Source organism: Protopterus annectens, chromosome 4.part0, assembly GCF_019279795.1.
Source record: "Protopterus annectens isolate FY-2018-M chromosome 4.part0, PAN1.0, whole genome shotgun sequence".
NCBI classification, from domain to species: Eukaryota; Metazoa; Chordata; order Ceratodontiformes; family Protopteridae; genus Protopterus; species Protopterus annectens.
In genome coordinates, this window is record NC_056733.1 from 457,967,941 (window position 1) to 457,993,518 (window position 25,578).

Below are 25,578 nucleotides of genomic sequence, written 5' to 3' on the forward strand. Positions count from 1 at the left end.
TTTCAAAAATAGTTTCATGTGTTATCAAACTCAAAGATAAGTACTAAACCAGCTGCGGTATATACACAAAAAGTTTTTTTCAATGTAACTTACCCAGAGAGCACACTATCGCTGCAGCTGCATGGCAGGGGGAGATTGTGTTGGCAGAATGGATTTTAAAAATGGTGCCCAGGGATATAGGGAGCTATTACAGACTAATCTGGATGGGAGGTACTCGGGGTACTCGGGGTACTCGGGGGGGTGGGAGGTACTCGGGGGGATGGGTGGGCTACACCAGAGTCGGCAGATGTTACAAGAAATAACAATCAGTAAATCCAAGTTAAGGTAAACAAGATTAGTCAAAAAGTAGGGTGTAAAACAGTAGCCATTTCACTGATTTTGCCTTCCTTTAAGCAAGTGTGGCTTTTTAGACTCTGGGGAGGGGGTATAGACAGTAGGAGCAATGGGAGTTACTGTCTTTAGCTATTTTAAAAGAACAAAATTTGAGTCGGGGAATGTGGAGGGTGGATAATAAGCATGTCAGGAAGTGAGAAACTGTTAGGCATTTGGGATAGCATGCTCACAATGGCTAGGTCATTTTACAAACACTTTTTGGTGTTAACTTAAATAGCCTTAGGTGTCTATTTGCTATGGTAGGTTAGCTTTGTCACATACTTAGTCGCTGTCTTTAGGAGGCTGTAAAGAAGGTTGCAGTTAGGTGTTGTGACCGTGCTTGGTAACAGTTCCTTAGTTCAGGGAACAAAGCACTGGGATGTCTGGTTTTTCAAAGTGGTTATTTGGGGGACAGTTAGTCGCTATCTTTAGGAGGCTGTAAAGATGGTTCCAGTTAGGTATTGTGACTGTGCTTGGTAATGGCTCCTTAGTATATGGTAAGGTAATAAGGTAAGCAATTTCTTTTTTAAATAATGTCATTGTTTTATAGCAATAATCCACTAGTGTGTGTGTGTGTGTGTGTGTGTGTGTGTGTGTGTGTGTGTGTGTGTGTGTGTGTCTATATTAGATAACCGAAAGTCTTTTTAAGCGAATGCTCACATGAGCGAAAATGTTGGAAATCGAACTTCGTATTGTGGGGGGGCTGCACCCCCCACACTCACTGCTAACTATATATTCCAACTCCGAGATTGCACTACAGTGAGGAAAAGGCAAATATCCCACTCCTCACTGTACCACGACCCCACAAACACCCTTTCAATTCCCAGCATTTTCACTCATGTGAGCGTTCGCTTAAAAAAACCTTCGGTTATCTAATATAGACCCTGTGTGTGTGTGTGTGTGTGTGTGTGTGTGTGTGTGTGTGTGTGTGTGTGTGTGTGTGTGCGGGTCTATATTAGATAACCAAAAGTCTTTTTAAGCGAACGCTCACATGAGCGAAAACGTTGGAAATCGAACTTCGTATTGTGGGGGGCTGCACCCCCCACACTCACTGCTAACTATATATTCCAACTCCGAGATTGCACTACAGTGAGGAAAAGGCAAATATCCCACTCCTCACTGTACCACGACCCCACAAACACCCTTTCAATTCCCAGCATTTTCACTCATGTGAGCGTTCACTTAAAAAAACCTTTGGTTATCTAATATAGACCCTGTGTGTGTGTGTGTGTGTGTGTGTGTGTGTGTGTGTGTGTGTGTGTGTGCATGTGTGTGTGTGTGTGTGTGTGTGTGTGTGTGTGTGTGTCTGTGTGTGTGTGTGTGTGTGTGTGTGTGTGTGTGTGTGTGTGTGTGTGTGTGTGTGTGTGTGTGTGTGTGTTAGGATTTACTCACAGTCGACTTTGTTTAACCACTCAGGCTTCGTCCTAGTGATCAAACACCAATAACTGTTGGTAGATCCTGATATACCCACACACAGTCATGGAGTATTGCTTAGTTTCATTAATACCATGCAGAGCTGGAATATGGGGAGTAAGCAAAAACAAGAAACGTCTGAGCAGTGATGGTGATGCAAAGGCAGTGAGACAGTATTCCCAGAGAAAATGTTCATTATTATGTTATGTGCTTTTACATTAAGAAAGTCCAGGATCATTCATCTTGTAGCAGAAAGTGTTTACCTGGTTTCTTAGAGTTGGGAAGCACTCCAGGGAGCTCAGAGTCTGGTCATTTATTGACTAGAGGGCATAGGAGTCAGTTTACAAGCTTTTTTTTCTCTCTTTAATAAATCAGGCAAGTTTCCACAGAGCTACCCACCTTGCAATGGAGGTTAACGGTGACCTGTTTAGTAGCAAACACCTAGACAATAAAATTCCCTGTAACATTAGGATTAATTCTGAAACCTGTTAAAGAGTGTGGCATTGGGTGGAATTAAGATTACAGCAACTAGCTTGTGCTTGGAATAAAACTACCATATACTTGCACTATACAACATCTTGCCCTTAACCCCAGAAATAAATTTGCATATATAATAACACTACCTTATCCTAGCACTGTATAACATATTGCCCTTAACTCCGGATACTATCCTATGAGACCCCTGTTAAAACTCAATCCTTAATCTAAACAGTCTACCTTATTACAGGATTGGACAACATGAATATACAACTGTCTAATGTTTTTGGCACCAGTGTGGTAGATTTGGGCATCCTAAGGTAATGTAACAAGTGTTTCAACCAATTTAGCATTAAAGAATATAATGCAGTATACAAGAGATCTAAATACATAACCTCTTTGGGGATAAAAATCTTGCAGACAAATGAGGTTGTCAAGAATGCCCTCATTACATCTCTTGCACATACAGCTCACCATGCACATTATTAACTCACGATGAGGTGCTTAAAATATACCTTCCCAAATCTCAAAGACCTCCAAAATCACCTAATGGCAAGGCTGCTCTTCAGCAATAACTAAAATATTCACAAAAAAAAAAATAAAATCTTACATAAGCCTACACCCAAAGGTCCCCCAAGAGCAAAGCCCATATGACAAGCATATACATTACCCAATACTCTTGCCACTGGAGACTCCATTATGTGGTACACCGATACCCCAATTACCAGGTAAGACGAGAAGATAATGGTTAATTGCGTATCTTGAACCAGTATCCACAATAGCATGCACACATTCAAGTCACTGTACCCAAGGTACAAATAGGATTCTATCATAGTCCTTCTGGGTGACCTGAAACCTACCTCACTGGACTATATGAAAAGAGACATAATGGATCTCTTGGAGTATGTGTCACACACAGGTACGAGTCTAAGCTGCATTTTACCTTCACCAAGGATGATGCTGCAGTATAAACAGAAAATTATTGATGTTAATAACTGGCTTAGTTTCTGGTGTCACTCCATGGAGATCCAATATCTGTCAGCATAGGGGGACATTATTAACAGATCACATTTCTTTGCCAAATTTGGGCTTCACCTGTCCTCCCTAGGCTTTTGGATATTGGCAAAAACTTTATACATCTCTTTAGAGCCTTTTTAGGCAATGCCAAAAAGACAAAATTACCAACATAGTGAAAAAGACTCCAAGCAACCTTAAGGTGTTACTGTTCAATGCTAGGAGCCTAAAAAATCCACACCCTTCAAGTAACCCTCACTCTGGAGAATGTAGACATCTGTGCCATGACCAAGACTTGATTTAAAGTCAAAGAAAGCACTCCAGCAGTGCAAGGCTACAGTTCCTTCCACACATTTAGACAAACAACAGCACAGACTGTGGACAATGGTAGAGGTATCTCAATCTAAGTTAGCAACAAACATGCTTCCAGGTTAGTTAAACAGGATGATACCATGAAACTCATCCACATGCAAGTATAAGGTCTCTCACTATATTATGGCTGCCTAAAGGTCACCATTTATGAGTCTCACAACTCTTACTTGAACCTACTAGAGGTGCTCACCATACAACCAAACACCCTATTCATGGAAAGTGTTATCTACCCCTCTGCGGACAAGGAAACTTACACTGCCTCAAAGTCACAGGCACAATGTCTCCTGGACTTTATTAACAGAAATACCCTGGAACAGATTAGGAACTATTCTAAGGAAAACTAAATTCTAGTAAGTAAGAGACCGCAGCTACCTATGCAGATTTATTCACAGAGTCCATATATAAAAATGTGAATGACTGCATACAGGCTGCCATACCTACCATAAGTAAACCTAAATAAACACTAAACACTAAAAACAAACCCCACTGGTGAAATCTTCAACTAAGCAAGGTACATAATAAAAGAAAAAAAATCATGGCCAAAATCAGGAAGGACAACTCCCTTAAAGACAAGTGCTCTCTTATATAAATAAACAAGAAACTAGGAGGTCTAACTAAGTCCAATATAGCCAACTATGTGGTCAGGATCACCTCACAGGCTAAGGACTACCACAAGGCCTTCTTCAGCTATGTCCAGAACCTTAAAAGTAACATACAGCAGTGTGCTGAACTAGTGGAGAATAGTACCACCTTCACCAGTCAGGGTGACATAGAAAAATCTATTTGTTGATAAATTCAACTCAAACTTCACCCCCACTCCTTCTCCAGTTCCTCTGGGTTAAATCCCCTGCAGCATAATTTCCCCAACTATTAGCTGGTAGCATTCCCTAAAGGGAAGAATACCACCTTTATGGGTCCTGACAACATCCTGGGTTGCCTCCTGAACATTCTAAAACATGACCTATCAGGACCACTTGAGGCACTCTTCAAATACAACCTCAAAACAGGCTATGTTTCAAGTGAATGGAAGACTGCAACAGTCATTCACCTACATGAGGGTGGACAATCAATTGACCTATCAGTCTGTCGAGTCTAATATGCAAAGCCATGGAACAAATTATCTTCTAAATGACAAACAAGGACACTGGCAGCATACAGACACTGTACCCATCCCACTTAGGCATTGCATACATCCGTAACTAACTCACTAGATTGCTGGCTGGCTTACAGACAGGACCCAAGAAGTCAGGATCAGTAAAGCCACCTCCACCAAGAGACAAAGCACCAGTGGAGTGCTCCTAGGCTCTGTGCTGGCCCTGCTCCTTTTCAAGGCCTCTGGCTCATCAAATTGCAGATGACTGTAAACTGGAAGCTATTATAGGCTACTTCCAAAACACCAACATCTTGCAAGAGTGTCTAACGCAGACAGATGACTGGTGCCAAAGCCATGGCTTAAAACTCAATCCCCAAAAGAATGCATTAAAATGTCCTTTGGAAATGTGTAAACCAAAGTTAATTACTCCCTCAATAAAACACCCCTAAGAGTCGACCAAGTAGTAATGAATCTGTGAACATATGTAGACAGCAATCTGGCCTTTGACCAACATGTAGCTAAGATAGCAAGAAAATCATTCTATGTTGCCCAACTTGTAGGTAAGGGTAATGCATCCAAGTCCAAGCACATTATAATACCAGTCTACTCAGCCCTTATCAGACAATATCATTGAGTACAGTCCACCTCTGGCATGCACCTAACCACACCCCTGCACCACCTTAGTAATGGGTGCTAACCTTAACCCTAATGCTGCCCCTTCCCTCAACCCCTACTCTACACCTTACCTTCATAAAAATCTTCCCGTAACCCTGCCACCACACAAGGTACACTCGGACACAGAAACTTTCACATATACACATAGGATACTTTTCTGTTGTATCTTTCGGCTTTTCCCGGTTAAGGGTCGCCACAGCAGAACTCCGGTCCGCTAATGATTGGCAGTAGATTTTTACGTGCTGAGTTGCCAGCCCTGACGCACAACCTTCAACGAAGATACACCCATTCATGCATGTCTCCACACAGAAGACTATATATCTATATAAATAAAAATGTAAATGTTCATTTGTTCAAAATCTTAAATCTCCAAAAGTTCTTCACCGATTGCTTTGAAATTTTCACACAATGTTGCATTCGAATACGCGCGTGTTTTTATATACCTAATATTATATAGATGTCACATGTTGCATTTGAATACGCGCATGTTTTTATATACCTACTATGGATTCTATATATTTGTATACAAATATGCAATTTTATATGTTTTTCTTATAACTTTCTTGCTTCTTTTTCAGTGCAATCAATCTGCTTTAATTCATCCAAATAATGCCTCGCAGAAGATCAAACTTAGGTCATCGTTCATCGAGGCGGAAGCAGTGCGACGAGTAATTCCAAATCAAACTGAGGAAGAACGGGCATCAGCGAACGAGCAAAACAGACAAAGAATGGCTCAAATACATGCCAAGGAAGCAGCAGAGTGAAGTGCAGCCAGACCTGAGGATGCACGGTTGCGAACACAGCGATCGCGTTCTGCAGCTTCAGATCTGCTTCGTTCTCTTCGATCGACACCAGCGGACAAAATAAATGCTTGCCTGAAATACTCTACTTTGTGGTGACATGTAAAGACGTTAAAATTAACTACAGATATGCATGTCCAGCTGCAAAACGATCGATCAGCTGAGATATTCTCACATCAATTGCTGGAAAATGGGAATGGAAAGGTGCCGGTTGATCTGACCTCAAGACGAATTTCATTGCCTCATAACTTCTGCAATTTAGTGACATCAAAAGAAGAATTGGTTGAAAAAGTATTTCCCAATATTCAAACCAATTATAAGAATCACGACTGGCTGACTGAACGAGCTATTCTTGCGGCCAAGAACAAAGACGTCTACGAACTTAACAATATTATTCAGTCTAACATTCAAAACAAGGCAGTCACATACAAGTCTGTCGACACTGTTGTGGAAGCAGATGAAGCGGTTAATTATCCAACAGAATATTTGAATTCACTCGATCTGCCAGGGATGCCACCGCACGTACTGCAATTGAAAATCAGCGTGCCAATTATCATGTTGCGAAATATCAACCAGCCAAAGCTTTGCAACGGCACGCGGCTTGCAGTAAAAAAATTAATGAGCAACGTCATAGAAGCAACAATCTTGACAGGACCTTTCAAAGGTGAAGATGTCCTCATTCCTTGCATTCCTATGATTCCAACGGATATGCCATTTCAATTTAAGAGATTGCAATTCCCAATTCGATTGGCGATTGCAATCACCATCAACAAAGCTCAGGGCCAATCTTTAGAATTGTGCGGTTTAGATCTACACACAGATTGCTTCTCACATGGACAATTATATGTTGCGTGTTCTAGAGTCGGCAAACCAGAGAATCTATATCTGTACAGACAATGGAACAACAAAAAATATTGTATACCCACAAGCATTGTGAAATTAAACATATTAGAAACGTGCGCTCTTTTCTTTCTTTTCCATTTAACCAGACTGAGCCACAGCAACACGTGGCCGGGTACAAATCCCCTAAACTAAACCTGCCCCAACCCTACATTACACAAACTTTCACAAAAACATACAACATATATCCTTCAATTATCCCTGATTCTAACCCTAATTCACATACTCATGTACAAACACTTTCGCTTATCCAATCCCACTTACTTGTCTCAACACTATGCTCTGCTATCTGTACCATTGACATTAAACCACATCCCCTGAATTTGTGAAACAAACAGCAATTGACAAAAGATATATATATATATATATGTGTGTGTGTGTGTGTGTGTGTGTGTGTGTGTATGTTTGTGTATTCATATATATATATATATATATATATATATATATATATATATATATATATATATATATATATATATATATAGGTTCATAGGTTGGTACTAGGCGATCGGCCCTAGGGCCTATACAGGCCTAGCCATAACAATTCCCTGGCTATTTCTTCCCACACTATTTACTTCCCTGGATGCCTGTCCAGCAGGGCGACTGACGTGATAACCGGGGTGAATTTCCTTTCTCCCATCCAATCATCAAGGTTCATTTTGAAGAGGGCCAAAGAGGGGCTCTGCTTGACATCTATGGGCAGTCTATTCCAAAGTCTAGGGAGTCTCTGGGTCAGGAACCTATCCTTTCAGCATGTTTTGTTTATTGTGATGACAAGATTTAGATCCCTGGAGCGTGTGGCTCTGAGGGATTGGGATTTTTTTAAGTGTAGCATGTCCAACAGCTCTGGGTTTGACATGGCCTTGTATGTTAAGCAGAGATCGCCTCAGAGTAGACGTTATGCAACTGAGTATAGCTGGAGTTTTTTAAGGCGGTCAGCATAGGGCATCTGCTTTAGGCCTGTGATTCTTTTAGTGAGGTATTTCGGCCTTTCCAGTTGTTGCAGATGTCTTGAGAGGTACATACCAAATGGGGCATTGTATTCTATAATGGGTCTAAAGAGGGAAGAGTACAGTGGGGCAATGACCTCCTTTTTTCTGGATGAAAAGCCCTTAGTGATGAGGTGTGCCACATAGAAGGATTTCCTGACTGTTGAGGTGATGTGGTTATTGAAGGTGAGAACACTGTCTACCTGTGTCCCTAAGTCTCTTATCACACTTTCAGTGTTTAGTGTACTGCCACCTATGTGATAATTCACAGGTACATGTTTTTTCTCAAAGGGGATAACTATACATTTCTTGGCATTGAGCCCATGGCTTTGGCACCAAGCATCTATTTCTGTAAGGCCCTTTTGTAGAGTATCCACATCATTTGGGGATTCAGTAATGGCTCCCAGTTTGCAGTCATCTGAAAACTTTGTTAGCCAGAGTCCCTTAGTGTTGGCCTGTACTTCAGAGAAGTAGATGCCAAACAAAAGAGGTCCCAAGACTGAACCCTGAGGTACTCCACTTGTCACTTGTCTGGAGCTGGATTTGGAGTCAGCTACTTTTACAGTGTGGGTTCTGTCAGTAAGCCAGTTGGCAACCCATCGAATGACATAGGGATTAATGCCCAGCTTAGTAAGTTTATCTATGATTCCAGACTGGGGGATTGTGTCAAAGGCCTTGGCAAGATCCAGATAGGCTGTGTGGACTGCCTTACCTCGTCCACGGCTCTGGAGACTGATTCGAAGAAGTCAATAAGGTTCAGGAAACAGTATAAGCCCTTCATAAACCCAAACTGGGTGGGGTCCAGTGTTTTAAGGTTGCCAATGTCTTTGTTTATAAGTTCCATGATAATACGTTCCATGGCCTTGCAGATCAGGCTTGTCAGACTGATGGGGCGGTAGTTCCCCGGATCCAAGGTGGATCCCCCCTTGTGGAGTGGGATAACTGTAGCTGTGCACCACTCAGTGGGCATGAAGCCTGAGGTGAGGGTATGATTAAACATGACACTTAGGTGAGGTGCCAGTTCATTTTATAGTTCATGTAGTACACAGCCCAGGATGTCATCTGGTCCCATGGATGCTGTATTCTTAGCTTTGGAAAGTGCGCTTTTTACCTGTGTGGCTGTTATTTCCAGAATTTGGCAATCTTCCAATATTGAGATGGGCCATTTAGGGGGTGAGAGGGGGGTGAAGTTGACACTGAATCAATCTGCCAGGATATTGGCAATATCTTTGGGATCAGAATATTTAATGCAATTCTGTTGTAGCTCAGAGCAGATCTGAGCATTGACATTTAGATTCTTGACATAGTTATAGAATGCCTTGTGGTTGTCTTTGGAATCTTTGGCAATTTTATTTTCGTAACTAGCTTTGGAGGGATCTCTGCTTCTTACTGAGGCTGGTAAGGGAGTTTTTTGCATCCTGGGATTTTCCCGTTTTCTGCAACAGTTTTTTCCTTTTGTTGTAACGTTTGTTTATGGCAGGGGACCACCAGATTGGCTTCCTTTTTTTGGAGGAGAGCATCTTGGTTCTATTTGGGATGGCATGATCCATGCATGAGTGGATGTGCTCGTACAGTGCCTTAGTGTAGGACTCAGCAGTCGAACTTTCCGTTCCCGTCTGCATGGGTGTCATGAAGTTTGTAACTTCTGACTTGAGTAGCATGAAGTTGGCCTTGGAGAAGTTTTTTATGGAGGTTTCCTTACTGGGGGGTGGGGGTGGGATGTGGATGTTAAGGGTGATTAGCTTATGGTCTGACCTGACCAGCGAGGGGGTGACCCTAGGTGTGGAGCATCGATTTCCCATGTTGGTAATGACCAGGTCTAAGATATTGGAGCCCCTGGTGGGACTATGGATTAGTTGATCCAGGGCATTGGACTTTATGAATTCCAATAACCATTGGGCAAAGGTGTTGGTGCATGAGTAGTTTTCCCAGTTAATGGCAGGGTAGTTGAAATATCCCAGTATTAGGGTGTTTGGTTGTATATTAATACTTTCCAGTATGTTTAAAAAGGTGTAGTGAGAATCTTGGGGCATGTTGGGGGATCTGTAGCAAGCTACAATTTGGATTGCAGTCTTACCTAGTGTTAGTTGCACCTGGAGAATTTCAGACGCATTGTGTTGGGCAACTAACCTAGTGGTGTGAATATCCTTGGAGAATATGGGCACTCCTCCTCCTTTAGTGTTTCGATCCTGGTTTGGTAACTGAAAAGTGTGGTAAGAGTTGTAGCCTGCTATTGCAGGGATGCTCTCTGGAGCCTTGAACCAGGTCTCAATTACTGCACAGGTATCGATGTTCTCCATTTTTAGGAGTGCCTCGAGAGAGTGCATTTTGAGGTTTAGACTTTTGAGTAGCATTACCTTCAGATTTTGCATGCTTGTACCTGTTACGGTGGTGGTTTTGTCCTTTGAACTTTGCCTAAAAAAGGCACTATAGGGATGGCAACAGCCTTAGCCAGTAACCTGAATCCCAGGGGCAACAGGTGCAGACCATCTCTGGCAAAGCATCTTGGTCTGTTGATCATGTTGTCCCAGGCAGGTAGATACTGGACCCCCTTTGAATGACACCAGAAGCTTAGCCAATTGTTGAAGTCAATCATTTTGTCCTTGTATTGTGGTATCATTCTGGGCGAAGGCAGGATGCTCCTCGGGGCTAGAGTCATACCTGCCTGGGCCATATGATCCAAGAGCTCCATGTAGTCCAGGGAGGTACGTCTCAAGTCATTCATATACATATATATATATATATATATATATATATATATATACATATATATATATATATATATATATATATATATATATATATATATATATGGGTTACATACACTAGATTGAATTTTCATTCATTCGAAATAGTGCATGGAATGCTCACTGCAGCGAAAGTGCACTTAATCGAGACTGCACTTACGTGAAGTTCAGTACAATGAATGGGTGTTGTACTGAACTTCCATGCAGTACTCATGGACCTTAGGGTTAGGGCACGGGTCATAGTAAGGGGATAGCCCTATGGGCTATCCCTTTCCCATGACCTGTGCCCTAACCCTAAGGTCCGTGATGACATAGCAATGTCCTCCACTATGGTGTGATAGTCACAAACCTTAGGGTTAGAGCATAGGTTAGGGTAAGGGGATAGCTTTACTAACTATCCCCTTACCCTAACCCATGCCCTAACCCTAATGTCCGTTACTATCACACCATAGTGGAGGACATAGCTCGTATTTTAAGTCCTCCATTATGCTGCGGTGTTTTTGATGAAGTGCACTTACGGAAAAGTTCACTTTCGTTAAAGTGAACTTCGCAGAAGTGAGGCTTCCTATTACAAGTTCGAAGTAGTGAACTTTCATTCCTGTAATAGGAATCCATACACACACACACACACACATATATATATATATATATATATATATATATATATATATATATATAAAATCAAAATGCCGAGATGACTTACCTTGACAGTGAGAAGGATGAATACAGAGTGGCAAAACTCAAACACATTTCCTGTCGACTTTGAAACTTTGATATGGAGAATATGTACGCAGTTTGGAGCGTTGGTGTTTTGAAGTGTATCGTACTACAGTGGGGATCAGGAAAATTGCCTTTTCCTCACTGTAGTGTGATCTTGCAGTTAGAATATATAAGTAGCAGGGGGTGTGGGGGGTGCAAGGGGGCTTTCCCCCTGAAAAATGGTAGGAAATTTTCCACCTTGTAGCAGATGTTTTTTTCTGGATGGTAAGCAGTTAAATGTCGATTCTTTCCTTTGAAAGAATTGACATTCTAAGGAATCGGTGTGATGCTTTTTCATTGTTCCAGGTTGGGCATGTGAATGGTCAAGGTAAGTCACCTCACATTTTGATAGGAAAAGATATATATATATATATATATATATATATATATATATATATATATATATATATATATATGTGTGTGTGTGTGTATCGGTATATAGCTATGAGTTTACGTCCTTTGGATAAATGTCAATTTTTTGAATGGAAATTTGGTGTGTCAGAATGATTGAAAGCTGATTTACTTGTAAAACATAAGCTGAATGTGTAAAAATATATGAAGAGGCCTTATTTGTTGACTTGAGTTACTTTTACATAAATGCTACAGGTGTGTGTTGACAGTCATTCCCTGTTTGTGGTGTTTTCACTTTTCTCCACAGCTGTGCAATTCTGTAGCAAGTATATTTAACTAAGAGGGGGGGTGTATGGAGAGTTCAAGATGGCTTGCCCACATGCAAAACTTTAGCAGAATAATTTTTCACTGTATGATGTTTGTTTTATCTGGAATTCACATAAAAGGTCTTTCAATAAAGAGGTCCTTCAGACATTTGAAATTAATCATTTGAAATTCAAGAAAATTGTTAATCAATTAAGGGTCTTACACTATACATACATATATATATATATATATATATATATATATATATATATATATATATATATACATATACATATATGGCTCATCCAGCACTGAGTGAAATTTACTTTTTTGTCATCCCCCGTATTGTTGACCCACTTTGGTCGACATAAACAAATGCTTGACAGTTGTGCAAGACTGATGTTCCCCAGGTTTGGGGGGTATGCCTTTTCCCCAGGGATTGTGCAATCTCAGAGTTAGTATACATCATTAGCATAGAGTGGGAATGCAGGAGAGCTTGCCACCTTGAAAAACCCTTTTGTGTATTTCATGTTCTGAGGATTAGCCTTGGAGCATGCACTGTAGGGTTTCTGTGTTTATGTCGATGTGTGCCGACATTAAGCATGTAGATATTTCCATGGATCAACTATTTGTAGATCTATATGTACATATATGTATATCAGTGTTCAGTTTATTATATTCAACAGATATGGGCCTACCATAGGCCATCAAAGAATCTTCAGCCTTTCATTGTTGTATGAATACCCAGTAACGTAATCATTTATCAATGTCCATTTTTAAAGTTATAGTTGTATCGTGCAGTCCCATTTGTAATGGTAAAGAGCTCTATTACAAAATGTCTTATTCAGAAAACTAGATCTAATTTTCTTGTACATTAACAAAATTATTTCTTGTCTTATAGTCTGTGAGAAATTGAACCCATGATAATCATAAAAATAGATATCAAACTGTCTCCCACTTATCAACTATCAAATAAAGTGCACTGGGAGGTATTTATTTGAGGCATTTTATAAGCTGTACTTCATTTTCCATACCTTCTTTCTAATTTTTCCAGTTTATTGATCAGTGGTTCACCATTTGTACTGACTGAAGCACTATGTTCAAAAATTCATATCTTAACTGTTTTATAGATCAGTATAAATACATTAACATCCCTGCTACTAATGGTCTTCAACACAACTTTTAGTTCAAAGAAGCATTTCCGTACCATCTTGATGTAATGAGGCATGAAGAAGAACCTGTTGTAAAAACTTATGGTTTACCTTCAAGTGATTGATAATTTCATATAAACATAAATGAGCTCAAAATGTGACCTAATAGCACTTCATCTAATGATTGCCTACACCATATACTACTACCTGCAACTCTGATAAGAAGGAAAGCTTATCATTTTGTGCTCACTAATGTTAGTAATATTGTAATTTGGTTTACCACATTGTGTTCGACTGTGCGAACCAGTGGTGCACATTCTGTTTTTCCCTTTTTTCTACTGTAGTGTTACCATGGAGTTGGTATTAGTTGGATGGGTGGGTGGGGGGGGGGGTTAAGTTCCCTACACAGGTTGTTTGGGAGGGCTTATCTTCTTGCAAAAAAATGTTTCTGTTTACTGATTTATGCTTGGTTTAGATGAAGTGTGTGTTCACCTTTGTTTCAATCACTCGTGTATAGACATCATGTATATAGATCAACTGACAGACTTGTATGTATGACTATAAGTTTACTATAACCTAAATGAAGCCAGCAAGGTCAATATGGAATTAGTTTAATTGTGTCAAATGCTCAAAATACCAAATGTGTTGGTTTTGTATTTATTTGTTCAGACCTTTGGAATGTTGAGCACATTGGCTCGCAACAATAAGCTTGAAACTCTAATATTTGGAACTATTGTTTGAATATTACTTTAAGTGATTTACCACAAAATCAAAACTTTTATGAAGGAGGAGGTAAAAATATGATGCAACAAAAGGGATGTTCTGCAAAACTCTGAATAATATAAAGGTGTGTGCCAGTATATATGTTTTAGAGGCTGTGTTAAGTAGGAAGTGGGAAAATGCCCTTTCTCAGATGCAGTGTGATCTTGTACAGTAGTTGTTCTTTGTATGTAACAAAGAGTGTGGGGGCAATAGGGGTTACCCCCATGCAGAAACATTGAATGTCTGTTTTGTTTTTTGATTGTCATGATAATCTCTTTTTCTGTTCCTCAGACATCCTTTTCCAGGAATCAAAGAGAAGGCAGGAAGCTGTGATTCAAAAAGTCCCAGTGTTTTCACCACCAGGACACTCCTGGGGATAGACCTCGCGAAAGCAGGGGAAAGCAGTCTGAATGGACACAGCCCAAGAAGAAAAAGAAGCAGACCACAAAACCAAAGTTTCCATGGGCTCTTCACTGAGAAAGCTTACCAGTATCCCTGAATGCTTGCCTGACTGCTGCACTCTGGAGGCAGTTGGAGGTTTCTTTTCCTTACACCTTTTAGCCTGGCAAAATATAACGTCTGATTAATGTGATGGGTGCTAAGGATTATCTCCAGAAACTATACCCTTTTTGGTTTCCCCAAAGAAAAGAAAAAAGGTTCCTGATATGTCACATGATCAGTTGGAATCCGCAGCAACAGAAGTATCATAGTTGCTAAATAAGAGAGTTATCCAACTGGTCCCCGCAGACCAGTTAGAATTTGGAGTTTATTCCAGGTTCATTTAGGTCCAAAAAAAGCTGGCAACCTCAGAAAAATATTGGGTCTCAGCTACCTTAATCAATATGTCAAAAAGGCAAAGTTCCAGATAGCCAGAGATAGTCATGATGAAGTCCAGTTTACCTCTTCTGAGAAAGGATGATTGAATCTGGTCTATCAATCTCCAGGACCCTTACTATTACACCAAGGTCCAGAGGAAACCCAAAAGATTTCTCTGTTTGTGTCTGGGAGTGAATCATTACCAGTTAAAGTCACTGCCATTTGGTGTCACCACAGAACCCCCCCCCCCCAATTGTTCACCAAGATCATGCAGTAGCAGTAGCTCATCTACCACTGCAAGGGATCCATGTCTTCCTGTACTTACACAATTGCCTCCTAACTGCTACCTCCAAGGATGTAATATTGCAGCACCAAACATTCCTTCTCACTCTTGCAAAGCAGTTGGGAATATCAGTCAATCACAAGAAGGGCAAACTGCCTCCAGTACAGAACATAGAATTTATAAGATGCCAGATAGACACAGTCCAACAAATTATGAAAATCCCCATTGTAAGAGACAAATCATTAAGGTTCATAGCTTATCGAATGATGCAAAACCCACAACCACAGGGAGAACTCATTCTCCATAACTTAGGGCTGATGGCCTCTTCTATTATACTGGTTCCATTAGCAAGATATCACATGAGAGTTCTACAGTGAACATTAGCAGTACAATGTTCACAGAAATTTCACTCCCTTCACACCAGAACCTAACTTACTCAAGTATGCAGAAATTACACAGACTGGTAGATTATGTCTCTGTCAGTAATACAGGGCATACACTTTTGCCCATCTACTCCCAGGGCCACAGTATCACAAACACCTCATTTCTAGGGTGGGAGGGGCATTTCAAAGGGAAGACAGCTCAAGGGATGTGGTCATCTACCAAGACTAAACTTCACATCAATGTCTTGGAGATGAGAGCTGTCCTCCTAACATTGCAGACTTTTCAGGACCTCCTGTCCATGGATATGATTTCCATTCACACAGTGATCTGGTACATCAGCAAACAAGGTGAAACATGTCTCCACCCTCTTTGCTGAGAGGCCATGCATGTTTGGCAAGTGGCAATGTCTTCAAAACATCTTTCTAGTAGAGATGCACATACTTGGGGCATTCAACATACCAGCTGAAAGGATGAGCAGTACTATCTCATTACTTTATCAATGGTCTCTCAAAGAAGCAGTGGCAATGGAGATTTTCATCAACAACAAATGCAATAGTTATTTCACCCTCATCCTTCCACAGGGACAATCATTGAGAGATGATCTGGTTCAATTTTGCCCCCCCCCCGGTCTCCTTTATGCCTTTCCACCAGTTTCTGTCCTCACCAAGTTCATTCAGAAAGCCATAAACTTGAAGACCAGGGTAATCCTCACTGCCACTCTGGGTGCCAGATCCCATGCCAGATCTGCTCATTCACCCATCAGGGATGACTCTACTGGATTTCCAGTCACTAAAACAAACTGCATGGTTTCCTCAGTTTTAATGATAGCCAGAGATACCAGGCTTTTCCCCCTATAGTCCAAATAATTTTATCAACCAAAATGACTTACAAAAGCAAATGGAAAACGTTTTCTATTTGGCCATCCTCAAAGAACTTAGATCCTTTCCCAGCCTCTCTATGAGTGATACTGGATTTTCTTTCTGAAGTTTTCATGGAAGGATCCAGTTACTCTGCTATTAGAGTCCAGATGGCTGCCATTTCAAACTTTCACATAGAATATAGGGATTTGTCTGTTATATCTCTTAAGGTGACCAAAGCTTTTCTTAAGGGAATGTTTTTATTGAGGCCATGTGCTTGAGAGCCAGTTCCACCTTGGGATGGTAGAGTTTTACTTCAATGTTTGACCCAAAAACTGTTTGAACCTGTAGCACAAAGAGATTTAAAATTCCTCTGTTGCAGGACTATTTTTCTGATTTCCATTACATCAGCAAAACAAATTTTGGAATTACAAGCACTTTCATGCAACCCATCCTTCCTTATTTTCCACACAAATAGAGTTTCACTGAGATCAAATACCCCTTTCTTGCTAATGTGGCATCAGAATCAAACCTGAATCAACAATTTTGTTTGTCTGCATTCTTTCTAAACTTTGCTAACAAGGGAGAACACACCCTCCATAACTTAGATGTCCATAAACAAATTATGTTCTATTTACATCATACTAAAGAAATTAGGAAATCAGACCAGCTATTTGTATCTTTTTCCAAGACAAAGCTAGGACAACATGTTTCAAAATTTATACTTTGTAGGTGGCTATAAGATTGCAATCCTGTTTATAAAACAAAAGGGCTGGTTTTACAGTCTAAACCTAAGGTTCACATGACCAAAGTGATGCCAACTTCAACAGCATTTGCAGAAAGAGTAACTGTCAGTGATTATGTGCAGCAGCAACTTGGCCTACATCTCATAACTTTATATTTATTACAAGCTGAATGCGCAGTGTAGAGCTCGCACATCCTTAGGCTCTGCCATTCTCAGGAATATCCTTCCTTGAGTCCACTCAGGCCCTTTCAGGTAGCTTAGGAATCTGTCCCACACATTGAACCAGACAAAAATAGACAACATTGGATACAAATGTTATGTACGTGCCATAATGACAGATCCATGTTGTGTTAGTTTTGTCTGGTTCAACTTCCTTCCCTCCTTCCCCCTTCCAAACTGTCATTTTACATCTTCTGGGGCTCGATCAGAATTTGACGGGACCCTGTCTGCCTTTTGTTCCACCTTCTTTCTATAGCGGATAATGTTACTAAGTCCCATTTCTTTATTCCTTCCTGAAGTTGTTACAGACCATTTGAAATCAGTCAGCAAACTCAATCTTAGGTAAATTAGCTAGGAGGAGGAAATTGTGGGTATGGGGGGAGGAGGACCTCTCGGATCCCATACTCTGGTATAAGTTGCCAGGGCCAGATGTTGAACTGAGCTAAAATAAGACAACCTGGATCTATCATTATGTTAAGTACTTAAGTTTCATTTCACTTGTGTCATTCTTCATCTCCTTCCTGGAATATTTTTCAGGATTTCAGCAGTTTCATGTGGGCTGTTTTATACAAAATGCATATTTCTCATCTGCAGAAAACACTTTCTGGTATTTGAATAACGTATACCAATGATATCTCAGTTACTTGTAGTACAATTGCTTTCTGATGATTGCTATTTTTTTCATCTGGGTCTTGAATCCATTATATATTTATTTATTTATTATGTGCACTGATCCAATGACCGTTTTCAAGAATGACCAAGGACATGATGGCTAGCACAACTTTTGCAATTATAATAATCTGACATGGCCTGCAGTCAAATAGTACAGGCCATAATCTGAAACAAAATGTTAACACAGCTTAAAGAAACAGCACAGACTGTGACAGTCTGGCACAATAAGATGACATACTAACATTATTAGAATTTTAAGACTTTGCAAATCTAGAGACTAGGAGCAGAGTAGTGTACAAAGGGAACCCATACGTCTATAGTCAGTGAAATGAGTCAAGTTAAGAGTATAGGGAGTGGAATCCTTACAGTATGTCCTGCATGGAGGATGGAAGATTGTTCTTTTCATACAGTCCTACAGCTAGCATTTATGATGCAGTGAGCATGTTTCTACTTTCCCTTGAGACATGATATTTATTGTGGTTGCAGTTACACTGGGTTAGTAGGATTATTTGTACTTTTTCTGTGACCAAAATCTGAGTAGGCAGAAGTATCCTATAGCTCTAACAGTGCAAAATGACAATCCTCTTTGCCATCTATGATGCACATTTCAATGAGATTGTTTTACTATTTGGGTGTCCCTTTGGGGTGAGCATTGTTCTCTGGGTATTTTAGCCTTGTGGTAATGTGGCAACATTTCTGCTCTGTAGCAAATTGCTGTAATTCTGAATTCCTACACTATGTGCCATTGTCAGAAATAATCATCTGAGGTATCCCATGGCTAACAACAATTATTTTCATGATATTAAACGCAGTCTTGAGCATTGTTTGTCTCATTTTGGCTACCTCCATGTATTTTGAGTGGTGGTTAATAAATATTAGGCACTTTAAGTCTTGATTCTGGAATAGATCTACAGCATCTCTTACCAAGGGACAGTCTGGTAACTTGTGTGGAATTATGTCTTTGTGGAAACATGCCTGATACAGAACAAGACCTAACCATCTATTTGATTTGAGTGGACATTTCTCCCTCAAATATGGCATTTCTTGCTTTTTCATAGCTTTTTACAGTACCCATATATGCCTGACATATCCTGGCCATCAACAGATTTCTTAGTTTTTGAGGCAGTCCACCAGTATAACTCAATTCATGACAGAGGGTAAATCATGCATATACATGAAAAGGGAGTTTATTTCATTATTTATTTATTTTTGTCAGGCCATCCCTTTTTAGAATTGTTCCAGTTAACGGTTGCATGAGTTAGCATCGGTCTGATTTTTGAGTTATGACTATTGTTCTTATACTATTAGCAAACACTTGGCTACTGCCATCACTTCAATATAATTATATAACAAGTTTGCAACTGTCTCTTTTAAGTGTGCTTTAATTAGTGCAGCAACAATATTCATCTTTTTTCCAGGTTAGTATACCATAGTAACATCAAATTTTGTCAGGCTCATAGCATTCTCTGTAGTCTTGGTGGTGCCTAATGCAGTGTTTTTGTAAGATGTTTTGTACTGACTTGTGGTTAGATTCTACCAACAAATGGCATCTACATGTGGTCATAACATTTTTCATAGCCATACATGTTTTAGCTGCTGTGGGAATTAGTTGTGTGGATAACTCAGTGGACTTTATAATTACCACCCACTTTATTCTGTCACTTAGCTCATATGGTTAAGCAATAAAGCAAGATAACTGATCCTCCAATGTGTGGGTTCAGTTTCCACAGTGTTTTTAGGCTGGAGGGATTGGCATGATGGTTAAAGTGTTTACCTGGGAAACACAAGGTAGAGGGTTTAATTTTCACCTTTGAGGGAAAATGGCCCACAAAAGCAGTTAGCCTAGTACTTATCTATGAACCTATAGGGTGAGAGGATGGTATATTGGTTAAGGTGTTTACCTCACAGATACAAGGTGCAGCATTTGATTCTTACATGGAGTAATTTGCTAGGCTGAAAATGGCCCACAAGGGAAAATAGCCTAGTGCTAATCTATGAACCTTTGGCCAGTAGTTCTTTTTCTATAAGTACCTATCATGTTTATGCATATATTAGCACTACAGAATTATATTCCACAGAAAGTTCCTCCTGTAACATTATTTCTGCCAGACAAAACTATTATTCATTTGTAGGATGACAGGTTTGTTGATTTCATAATGTATCAAGATAGGAGCTTGTGTGATAAACATCTTCAGGAAATGAAAGCTGCTCTCCTGTTTAGCTTCCTCACATAATGCAATTTCTTTTCAAGCAAATTTTTTCATTGGCATTGACACCTTGGAAAAATTATGTATGAACTTTTCAAGATATTGAACCATTTTCAAAAAAAAAATGTTCTAAAGTCATCTAGTCTTTGGGATGGTCTGTCTTCCAAACCAACAAGAAATGGCACAAACATATCAGGCAAAGATAAACAAGAAGCCTAGCCAAAAGCAAAATAATTCAGCATGCAGTGTTTCCAAAATATATGATATTTACTTGTATCACGGTAATAGTATAAAACAAAAACAAACAAAAAAAGAAAACAGATTTGCTTATTGCTTTTGTCAGCCAGTCAAGATAAATATCTATTTTGAGCATGTTTAAATAACAAAAGACAGATCAGAAGGCACAATCATGTGACCCCAGGCTCATTTTCAATATTTAATAATCAAACAACACTTAAATCTCACATCAGTACTGAAGAATCCAGCTATTCAAGTACATAAATATATAAAACAAATAAATTCTCCAAAAACACAGACACAGACAGACACACACACACACACACACACACACACACACACACACACTTATCAAGCAGTAGTTCCTCAATGAAATACAAGCTTCTATACAACTTGTATAGGTAATGCATAAACAGATCATACTCCTAACACATGTTGGATACTGTTATTAAGCTGAGGTTTAAATAGAGTCCCACTTACAATTATCCATTATCCTACCTGTGTTGACTAAATTAATCCTTCTGTTGAAACACTAGCCTGTGTTGTACAATGGCATCTATCTGTAGTAATATATGTTATGTTTTTCATTATATTTCTAGCAATTTTTTTTTGTTCTTACAAGATGAAAATAAATAATTTATAAATCTAACAGGAAAAAAATCAAATAGGAAAAAAACATAACTAACAAAAGAAAAAAAAAACCTCTAAAGAACTACAAATGAAATTGGGAAGAAGAAAAACAGATAAGAAAGAATAGCTTAAAAATCTCATTCTTTCTTGAATCAACATCAGTTGATCCATTCATTTCACCATCACTGATCAGGAAACTTTAACAAAGGAGATCACTTTCATTCTTTTAACATATTTTTCTATACACATAGATGCATGTCAGTGTCATTTGGTAGGTACTGGAAATCCTTAGAAAATAATAATAAAACTCAGTAAGCAAAAAATCAGAAGTGTAAGGTACCACAATTTTCACAACCTTATTCATCAAGATGATTGAATTTTACTACCAGTCTTGAATTTGTGGACTCCAATAGTGTGTATTTATTATAGTTTGTTCAGAGTCTCAACATGAAATATTATTTCGTGCACCTATGCAATATATCCTATTAGGTGGTAAGAATATCATAATGGGTTAACCTATCTATACCTGATTTGATTCTTTAAAAAAAGTCAAATCACTCAATTCTTACACTTGGGGAACAGGCATCACCATTTATTTAACACTGCTACTTTGCTTGCAGTCCAGATACCACTATCAGATTTCTTGTAACTGCATACCATTTTATAGATTCTGAATTTCTGAGACCAACTTTCTGTATAATCATTCAGTAAAAAGCATTCTTTGTTGTTCCAACCAGTAAGTTTGATTACTGAAGAAGTTTGAGCTACTATACCTCAAATTTACTGTTCTCTTGCATCTAAAGTCTAACAGTATATCATGCATTATTAAGTTCAACCTCTCTAGAAAAATATATTTAACAATTGGAAATAAAGTTCCACTAGCATTATTTGTGCAATGGGCCATACAATCTAAGTAAAACATTGATAGGTCTTAAAAATTTGAGTCTGCATTTACCAAAATGCTATTGAACTGGCCCTTCTATCTCAGCAGCAATTCAAAATTTCTAACCTCTAAACACACAAATAAATATTTGATCTTAAGACAGTCCCCATTTTGACTTACTGGAGTAAAACTTGGTGACAAAACAGAATTGTAAGCACATACCACTGGGAGTCCAGAAGTACAATATTTACAAAGTTCTTACAAGATAGCCCATGTGCACACCTTCCTTTAACTAGAACTTCAGAAACTTTCTTCATAGTGATTGTGGCTAAAAAGTAGAAGGTGGTTAATAAATGTAGTGCCAGAAAAAAAAGTAGCTGCAAAATATGCATTTTGAGCATACACAGTACTTCCTAAAGAGGGATGCACAATATATGAATTTTACTACTTTTATTTGCACACAGTATATAACAAAAGGAAGAACAACTTAATGCTTATATGAAGTTTCATTCTATATAATGTAAGATCACTCTTAAGCAAATTAATAAAGAGCTTATAAATACAACTATGAAATGACGCTGGATATGAACTTAAAATAGCCACTGAAACCCCAAATATCTATGAATCTTTCTTTACCTATGTCGGGAAATTAAGAAGTAGTACCAAGCAATGTTTGGAGCTAGTCCACATTAATACTGTGCACTCTGACCAAAAGGAAATAACTAGAACCCAAGCTGACACATTTTGTGCAAATTTTTTTCCACCACAGCTATAGCTATTCCAGAGATTCCTCAATGCCAGCTAACTACAGTTACTACAGAACAAATCCTCTCAACCCTTTAAACAGCAAAGAACACTTCATCTATTTGCCTTGATAACATATCACGGTGTCTGATTATCAGTAGTAAAGGCCTGTCTGAATCCCTAATTAACTTCTCTGTTCTAAGCCACAAGATACATTCCTGAAGCCTGGGAAACAGCCATTATAATGGAATTACACACAGGTGGACCAGCCATGGACCCTAGTAACTACAGACCTATTAGTTTAACTGACTCATTAACTTCCTATCTAAAGCTATGGATCATCTTATCTCCACCCTCATTAATGGAGAAATTAGAGATTTCTTAACACTGGACCTGCATCAATTCACCTTTATCAATGGCAGGCTTATATCTTTGTGACCTAGTTAATTTCTTTGAAAAAGTCACCAAAGCAGTGGATATCAGTTATGCAGTGCACACAGCATAGTAGTACTTAGCCAAGGCCTTTGACATTATTCTGCATGCAGTTATTGTTGACAGACATGTAAATTTGAAAATAAATATTAAGTTATGTGGTGTGTGATATCCAGTCAATATCCCAACCGGACTGCCACCAATAAATGTGACGTCCCCCACTTAAGACCCAGGTCAGTAATTAAGGAGCCTCAATCCTCACCACTGACTCCAATGTGTGAATGTCACAGAAAATGCCAGATCACAGAGCACAAGAGTGAAATTCCACAAAGTTCCCTTAAAACCACAACAGGAACATGCTCTATTTTCTTGGGACAGGACTATATATACCTCTGTTCACCCCAAATGTAATTTTTTATCATACAATTCAGAGCAATGTGTTCCAGTTTATGATCTCTGACTCACTCTCGCTCAAAATAAATTTAAATCTCACACTCAAAAACGTATGGGAAGCCTGACACAAATTTCCAGCTGTGTCCCTTCCCCAATACAAATGGTAAATGCTGCAACCAGAGTCAGACAGATCTACATGCCCTGCAAAGGGTGATCGATTATTAGAAATTGCATATCAAAATAAATGATAGCTATGAGCAGAAGCAGTCAGGCATTCAAGGTGACCTGGGGAGTATCAAACAGGTATAAACACTCTCTAATCTCTAAAGAACACATTGAATGTCCAACCACAATGTACAGTAGTGAAAAACATGTAATAATATGTAAAATGATTACAAGAATGTAAACCAATAACTTTCAATAAACACCAGAATTCAATCACCAGAAATAAATTAAACTGTAGGACAGAAGTCCATCATCTTAGAAAAAACCCTGTCTAAATAACTAAACTATCCTAATTTAACTAGAGAATATTGTCCCTGATCTAATATAAAACATAACAGCAAGGCAGAGGCAGGCTTACAGTTTTTGGTGAGTTCTTTTTCTTGGGTATCCACTGACTACACACACTGTAACTCTCAACTAACCACTCAGCCTAATAGTCTCAACTGTCTTATTTTAAAAATAACAGTCAGGTATTTGAAAAAGTTATTTTTCCTGTCAATCAGCTGTTCAAATCATCACATAGAAACCAGGAATATTCTAATGACATCACCCACTGATCAGCTAATTCTCCAGAGACAGTTTGTACTTTAGAATCTCCCTCACAAATGTGCAATTAAAAATGTATCAAAACACTGACAGATTCTTTGAACATTCTGTATAAACAGGGAGATACTCAACATTTTAAAAACTTATTTATATTGTCACAATTAGACATGTTGGCATAAACTACAAATTAATCTGAGAATATTCACACATCTCCTGTGTACTACAGCGATGGTGTTGGTCCCTCTCTGATTTGTTATAAATATCTCAGATGTTCAAGGCAATACTCCTGGTTTATAGATATCTAAGTTTGTGGATTATTAGAAAGTGGCTGCTGCAGTTTGATCTTCCACTGACTGCCTGACTCACAATTGCTCAAACTTGGCTAGACTTTTATAGCAGTTAGTGCAAGGACTTAAACTAAATGTTAAAAAATGTTGAATAGTTCACTTTCTTTATTTTATGCCTGTCATGTCTCCACTGTAGTTCAGAAAGACTTCTTTATGGCTCATCTAATTTTCAAAGCCTTAATTCTCCTGAACCCATCTCTCATCAGCCACAGTATTGAGTATCATTTCCCTTTTGGTATTTACATGTCTAGCCATACCATGCATCTTGGGAGACGTCAGAGATCCATAGCTAAAATGATCAAAGACCTCAAGTTCCTCAGTTATCCAGACAGACTAGCAGTCCTGTCTGTGCACACAGTCTCTTATAGATGCCAAAAAAAATATGTGCCTAACTTTTTAAACTATGAAAGATATGATTCACGTTGACCTTCTATTCCTACATACAGCAAATGATTTCTCGAATACTCGTTTAAAGAAATTAAATCTTTATCAGTAGATAAGAAAATCTAATGTAATAGATATATCTTATTCCTCTGTAACAAACTCTCATTACATGTCAAACTAAATAGCACCCTTTTGACCTTTAAACTAAATCTAGATAATTGGATTACCTGATGTGACCTGCATACATCAATGAGTTGTTGATCCACTCTAAAGATCTGTGGTATGTGCATTTTACATTTATCATTGCACTATTAAAAATTATATCATAGACACAATTTTCATGATTTCCAAACATAAATAATGGAAATGTCTTCCTTTAAATTACTTATGGGC